The sequence below is a fragment of the Solanum lycopersicum genome, chromosome 10, assembly GCF_036512215.1.
Source record: "Solanum lycopersicum chromosome 10, SLM_r2.1".
Lineage (NCBI taxonomy): Eukaryota > Viridiplantae > Streptophyta > Magnoliopsida > Solanales > Solanaceae > Solanum > Solanum lycopersicum.
Window position 1 is genome coordinate 31,696,853 of NC_090809.1, and position 8,282 is coordinate 31,705,134.

The following is an 8,282-nucleotide window of genomic DNA, read 5'->3' on the forward strand; positions in this document are numbered from 1 at the left end:
AAAGGCAAGATCACAACTATCAACAAAGAGCAGAATATCAAGACTAAACGATCGAAGAGGAGATGATCGACATACGGAGGCATCAAGGAAAGCGGCTATATAACATATTATTTCCCCCCTGAGAAGACTTAGTTGGAGAACGTTGAAGAAAGTTATGAGGAAGCGATTTCCCACAAACCTTCTCTCTAAGGACGTCTGGCAAAAGGGGACCAAAAAGTCACTCTCGACACATACCCACAAGAATACCAAATAGGGACAAAAGCCATTCCATGTGCCCTCATTTTTTAGCACTATCAGTCTAGGTGTATGTTGAAGCCTGTCGAAAGAGAATTTGCCTAAATTGGATCAGGATACGTCTGCAAGACCTGTGAGTGTTATCCCAATCAGAAAGGGCACACAACAGAGGAGTGTGTAGAGTTTAAGAATGTGGTCCGCTACCTTCTCGATAGGAACAGCATTGTGTGAGCAGTTTGGTTGACGATGTCATCACTGCATGTGATGAACCAAGGCTTGATATACCGTTCACTGAGACAACTAAGTTCTATCATTGCTCTTTCACACCTTTCAAAAAAACAATGGTGGAGGTCTACTCGGAGTTGGTTCAAAGTGGGGTTTTTACCCCTCTCTACAATGATGTGGGAGAGTTATACTCCTTTGGAATCGAATTTCAGAAACGTTTCCCTTATCACAGGGTCACTAATCATAGCATTGAAAAATCTCTTGCATTCTGCCACGACATGGAATACCTCATCAGCATAGGAAAGATTCGATTCGAGTCTATTCCTCGTGGCTGATGTAACATCAAGAAGAAAAATAGCTGAGATGGTGCCACTTTTTATCTTTAAAGCTTTGTTGTTTATATTTCAATTTCCCTATAATTGCATGAGAATGAATGAAAATAAGTATTTTTTTTGTACCTTAACTACGTAGGACCTGAATTCTCTTTCTGAGATACATAGGCAGCCTTTGAAGTCCCGACCCCTATCTTTCAAAATTTTCATTCTCCCCATTTCCATTTCACAAGGAAAATGAGAGAGACAGATCGACAGACGTCAAAGAGATGCAGCAAGAAGACCTTAGATCAACGTGATTTTACCTTCCTAAGATTATCCCAAAATTAAAATGAGCAAACTCCTGCTTGTTAAAAATCAGTTTCTCCTTTACTTGTGGTCGACATGTCCTTAAACAAAACAACTCTGTGTGTTTATCTGATGTCTATGTGATATCCTGCATTATGTATTCTGAGCTCAAACTAACAAATTTGCCTTTGAGTTGTTTTCCTCCACGTGTACTTTAAAATTGGTCTGTGTCGATTAAATTGGTTGATCGCCCCTACTTCACTATATCTAAAGAGCCTACAGATTCCTTTCCGAGCCAAAGTTCATATAAGGGAAAAGTAGTGATGAGAGACAACAATGAAAAAATAAGTCGTACTGACGTTGTGGTGTCTCAACCCACCATAAAGGATCAGAATGAATTGATTATGCAGCATTCACATCAGATTGTCGAGATGAGGGTGGAAATGTAAAAGAGAAAGGATCTACCTCCACCAGGTTTTACTTCCAATGCTGCTACTGATGGAAGACCTCTGCTATACTTTCCCTCTTCAAACATGGAGCCAGCTAAGAACCCCCCATTCACTCCTACTCAGAATCCCTCATTTATTGATTTAAACACACAAAATCCTTAATAAGCCTCAGCGTCCCACCAAACCCCACCCCCTCCTCAAAATAATAATTCCCAAATACCCCCTCCCTTTCAAACCACCCAACACCAAAACTCCCCATCTCCACAAAACCAAAATAAATTTAATCTCCAAACATTCCTCTACTACAAAAATCAACAAACTAACCCCCAAACATGCCCTCAAAATTAAAAAAAACTACTTCAAACGCCCCAACTCCTTTCGTTGCTCCACCACTACCTAGAAAAACCACCTTCCAAATTCCCGTTCCAAATGAGCACGACGTGAATGGTGTTGAGATCGATCATTTTGAGGAGTAGAAAAGAGAATGGAGGCAAAATAAGAGGTTGCAAAGATAGACGCAAAGGAGGAGATCCGAAGGGTAATGAAGGAGATTCATTGCACTCTCGACGTTGCCTGTTTGAACTATAAAGACATGCATTCATCCGAACATGGACCTCCCTGAAAGGTTCAAGATGCCAAAGTTTAACAATTTTGGAGGATTATGGAACCCCTTAGCGCATTTGAGAGCCTACTGTGATCAGCTCATAGGAGTTGGGAGAGATGAAGTTGTGCTAATGCAGTTTTTTAGCCAAGGTCTGAGCAGAGAGGCTTTGGAATGGTTTACATCTCACGAGACCAGACAGTGGCCTAGCTGGAATGCCTTGGCCAAGGATTTCATTGAGCAATTCGCTTACAATGTGGAGATTGTCCCGAATCTCTATTCTTTAGATAGACAAGATGAAGCAGAAGCCTAACGAAAGCTACTGAGAGTTTTCGTACAGATGGCGAAAAGAAGCAGCGAGAGTTCAGCCTCCCATGTATGAAAAAGAAATTGTTAAGGTATCTATGCAGGTTCAAGTACCCGAGTATTATGACAGAATCATGCTTCTCGTTGAAGCAAAATTTACCGAGATAGTCAAGGTAGGTAAGACTATCGAGGATGGGTTGAAAATCGAGAAGATGCCCGTGCTGCTGCATCGCCCGGGTCCTCGAGCTTGTTAAAAAAAAGAGAAGATGTGTCAATTGTTTTTTATGAGGGGAAGAAGACCCTGAGAAGATCGTCATTATACCAATCTCGTCCTAGACCTTCACAAAGTCCATACCAGGCTTGTTACACACAAGCTAATTACCAAAAATACTCCTCCTCCCAATTACCAAAATCCTCACCCTTCTTCTTATCAAATTCCACCTCCCATCTACCAAAATTCTCCCCCAGCTTACCAAACTCCATCCCCTCATTATCAAAGCACCGCTCCCAACTGCGCCAACGTGCAGTCAAATTATTGAGAGTCCCCCAGTATATCAAATCCAAGCTCCAGTTTACCAAAATACCTCCCAAAACTACCAAGCTTCATTGGCAAATTACAAGAAAAATCCCTATCCCCGATATCAAGCTCCCCGTCCTAATGTACAAAATCATCGTCAGATGCTTCCTCCTCAAGGAAACTACGATCCCCTCGTCCTAGATTTGAGATAAAGCCCTCCAGAACTTTTATTGCACTTGTCGAAAGATAAAAAAAGTTGGACGAGTGATTACATGCGGCAAGTTGTATCCATCAAGTGGGACCCAAGCCAGTGGATTCTAGATCCCAATTTTGCAGACCTGATAAGAAGTGAGCATATCACTCCGAAAGGCGAAAAAAATTGTATGACTGATTAAATGCGGCAAGTTATATCCATCATTTAAGACCTAAGCTAGTGTATACTGGCTCCCAATTTTACAAACCTGATAAGAAGTGTGCATATCACTCCAATAGCATTGGATATGATACTGAGGACTGTATTAACCTCGAGCACAAAATCCAGGATCTAATCGACCACAACGTGGTCACCCTCTGGTAGTCGCCCCAACGTCAACAATAATCCTTTGCCGAATTAATGGAGCGTCAATATCAATATTATAATAACGGATTACAATTGGGGCATGACAAAGGCGCTAGTTCTGATCGTTCATGATAAGCTTGAAAGAGTTGTGGATTCACTGAGCATCCAGGAGAAAAAAGAGTTTATGATTCGACACCCTCAAAGTTGTTGCCTTTGTGCCAATGGGAACTCCTACTCTGTCAAGGTTTGTGATTGAAACCGCTTTTTCTCAGGGTATGACGATGTTATGTAGATGTATACTCTAGAAGATTTTGCCCATGGAGTGAAAAAGAAGGACCAAGCAAAGAGGACGATAAGTGAGGCCAAAGCTGAAGAATTATGGAGAAAGATGCAGTCGAAAGACTATTCAATTGTTAAGCATTTGGATAAAAACCGGCTCAGATTTCTATGTGGGCCCTGTTAATGAGTTGACAGCTACATAGGCAGTCCATGATGGAGTCTTTGGATGATACATATGTGCCCATGGGCAAAATGTAGCGTCCATGATCAACTGGTTATCCAAGGACATCAGATCAGCTTTTGTGATGAAGAGTTTCCTTTTGAAGGGAGGATGCACAGCAAAGCCTTGCATGTGATTGTCATGTGTCGAGAAAGGGTTATAAACCATGTCTTGGTAGATGATGGGTGTGGTCTCAATATTTGTTCGTTGTCGACTTTGAGGCAATTAAGGTTTGATCTAGGGAAGCTTGATCAAAACCAAGTTAACGTGAGATCCTTTGATGGGGTGTAGAGAGACACACTAGGGGTTGTAAACTTAGTCATTCAGATGGGTCTTGCAGAGTTCAACACAATGTTTTTGGTCCTGGACATGAATAGCTACTACATTATTCTGGGAAGGCCGTTCATCCACGTGGTTGGGGCTGTGCCTTCTACCCTTCACCAGCTGATAAAGTTTGTATAGAAGAAGCAGGAATTGGTTATTCGTGGTGAAGGAAGCCACTCCGTTGAGCATGCGCCAATCATAGATGAAGTCTCTCGAGGCACTAATTTATAAACGGTGGAGCTGGTTAATGCCACCGGTGATGATCTGGCTCCGCAGCCTCCTATGCCCTATGTGTATAAGATGATTTCCACGGTGATACTCTAGAACAAATTCTAGCCGGGTTTTTGATTGGGAAGGAACTTCCAATGAATTTTCGCACCTATTCAAGTTCCCGCCAAAGGAGAAAGGTATGGTTTGGGTTACGTCCCCATAGATGATGAGGTGAAGATGAAGAACAGTGGTAATCAAGCATTGGCTAATCCAATCCATCATCTATACCATTCATTTCTGATTCGAGAGTATGCTGATCGTGATGGCCTTGGGGAAGGAATCTGGGGTCTTTTTTGAAGAGATTAGCGCTGTCATAGATGACGAGGTCGAGCTAAATGGAATCCGCGATGCTGAACCCGAAGATCAGCTACAAAATTGGTCCTCCATACCAATCCTGATTCCCCAAACACCTTGGTAGAAGGACATTGTTTATGCATGTTTTGAAAATTGGTGGTAGTTTGGAAGAAGCCCAAGATCCACCATTTTGCAGTTTCTTTAATTACTTGAATTTTGAAATTTCTCCGTAATGTTGAAAAATGCAACATGGCTCTTTGCCATGACCAAAGTTTGCATTGTTTTAATTTGAATGAAAAGACCTCTTTTATTGAAAACTTGTTTATTTTCTTATTTGCTTATTTTACTTTCCTAACTTTGTTTGTTTATGATTTTAGTAATTTTAATTTAAAACCTGCCAATATCATGTTATGTCATGGGTTGAACGAACAAAATGAGACATGTAATAATGAAGGTGAAGAGTATGAAGAAGAAAATGAGATACCAGAATATGTTGCTGACGAATTTCTGCAGTTTGAGAATCAGCATAAGCCGAATTTGGAAGAAATTGAGACTGGAATTTGGGAGACCGAGACTTTGTCAAAGAGGTCAAAATTAGTGTTCATATGAATGAAGATCAAAGAAAGGATCTGATTTATTTGCTTACTGAATACGTTGATGTGTTTGTCTAGGAATGCAGCGACATGCTAAGGCTGAGTATCGATGTGGTGTCTCACAAGTTGCCAATTAATCCGAGATTTAGTCCAGTGAAGCAGAAGACTCAGAAGTTTAAACCTGACCTAAGTTAAAAGATTAAAGAAGAGATCACGAAACAGATCGAATCTCGATTTTTGGAAGTGACACAATACCCGACTTGGTTGGCCAATGTTGTTCAGGTCGCCAAAAAAGATAGAAAGATTAGAATTTGTGTCGATAACAGAGATCTCAACAAAGCCAGTCCAAAAGATAATTTCCCTTTGGCGAGCATTCACATTCTGATAGATAACTGTGCTAAGAATAAAATGCAGTCATTTGTGGATTGTTATGCAAGTTATCATCAGATCCTGATGGATGAAGAAGATGCAGAAAAAACAACTTTTATTACGTCTTGGGGTATATATCATTATAGGGTGATGTCCTTCGGTCTCAAAAATGTTTGTTCTACTTATATGAAAGCTATGACGACCATATTTCATGACATGATTCAAAAATATATCGAGGTGTACGTAGATGACGTCATAATCAAGTCCCGCGAGAGTTCAGACCACTTGACGTATTTAAGGAAGTTGTTTGATCATTTGCGTCATTTCAACTTGAATTTAAACCCCGCCAAAGGCGCTTTTGGGGTGCCAACTGTCAAGTTATTGATCATACTTAGCAGAAGGGGATTGAGCTCGATCTTTCCAAGATCAAGGCAATCCAAGAATTACCGCGTCCAAAGACTAAGAAGGAAGTGATGAGTTTCTTAGGGAGTTTGAAATACATCAGTCAATTCATAGCTCAATCCACCGTGGTCTATGAGCCTATCTTCAAGATATTGAAAAAGGACTCTTTAACAAAGTGGACCAAAGAATGTCAAACTGCTTTTAATGCTATCAAGAACTATTTGTCCAACCCACCGGTGTTGGTTCCTCCGCGTGAAGGGAGTCCTTTGCTGCTATATCTATCTATTTCAGATAATGCATTTGGGTGCGTACTTTTTCAACATGACGAGACAAGGAAGAAAGAGCGAGCTATTAATTACAATGGACACGTTGAAGTATATCTTCTAGAATGCGATGTCGTCCGAAAAGTTTGCTAAATGACATATGCTTTTTAGTGAATTTGATTTTTTAAGTAACTCAGAAGGCGATAAAAGCACAACATTTAGCTGATCACCTTGCAGGAAATCCCGTCGATGAAGAGTATGAGCCGCTCAAGACTTATTTACCCAAACAAAGAGGTATCATTTGTGGGTGAAGAAATTTCTGAAGCATACCCTGGTTGAAGTGTATTCTTCGATGGAGCAACTAATCACCAAGGAAGAGATATTGGAGCAGTTTTAGTGTCAGAATTTGGTTAGCATTATCCTGTTACGGCCAAACTCCTATTTAATTGCATGAAAAACATGGCCAAATATGAAGCATGCATTCTCCAGGTTGAAGATGGTCACAATATGAATGTTCATGAGCTTCTGGTAATCAGAAATTTAGATTTGTTGATTCCTCAGGTTCAAGGAGAATGGGCCGTGAAAAACCAAATATCACACTGTATGTGCAATACATACAGAAGTTGTGCAAGAGATTCCGCAAGATTGAGTTCAGATACACTCCCAGAACGCATAATGAGTTTGTTGATACTCTTGCCACCATCGCTTCAATGATTAAATATCCGGATACTGATCATGTTGACTCTCTGGGTATTGAGTTAAAAAAACATCCAGTCCATTGTTCACATGTCGAAGCAAAACCAGACGGTTTGCCATGGTATTTTGATATAAAGAAGTACTTAGATACTGAAAGTTATCATGAAGATGCAACATCCAACGAGAAGAAGTCGATACGCCGTATGGATCTCAACTATTTCCAAAGTGGAGAAATCCTATATAAAAAAACTCCAGATTTATGTCTTTTCAGATGTATTAATGTTGCCGAAGCTGCAAATCTTATGAACAAATACACGCTGGAGTTTGCAGCACACACATGAATAGAATCACTTTAGCCATGAAGATTCTTCGAGCCGGTTATTTCTGGATGAATATGGAGCATGATTGTTGCAAGTTTGTGCAGAAATATCATAAATGTCAAGTGCATGGTGATTTGATTCGAGTACCGCCTCACGAACTCAATGCTATGAGTTCACCTTGGCCATTTGTAGCTTGGGCATGGATGTCATTGGTCCAATAGATCCAGCCGCCTCTAGGACACAAATTTATTTTGGTTGACATTGACTACTTCACCAAGAGGGTGGAAGTATCTTCGTACAAGTCGTGTGACCAAGAAAGTTGTAGCTGATTTTGTCTGCAACAATCTAATATGCAGGTTTGGAATACCGGAATCCATTATTACTGATAATGGTGCAAATCTTAACAGTCATTTGATGAGAGATATATGTGAGAAGCTTAAGATTTCTCATTGAAACTCAAAAAATTATTGTCCTCAGAAGAATGGAGTTGTAGAGGCCGCCAATAAGAACATAAAGAAAATTCTGATGAAAATGATTGACAATCACCGAGGTTGGCACGAGATGTTGCCATATTCTTTGTTGGATTACCGAACAACTATCACAACTTCTATTGGAGCTACTCCATATTTGCTAGTATGGAACATAAGCAGTCATACCTGTTGAAGTTGAGATACCTTTCTTGAGAATCATTCAAAAGCTTAATTAAGTAATTTTAAATGGGTCAGCAAGCGTATCGATCAA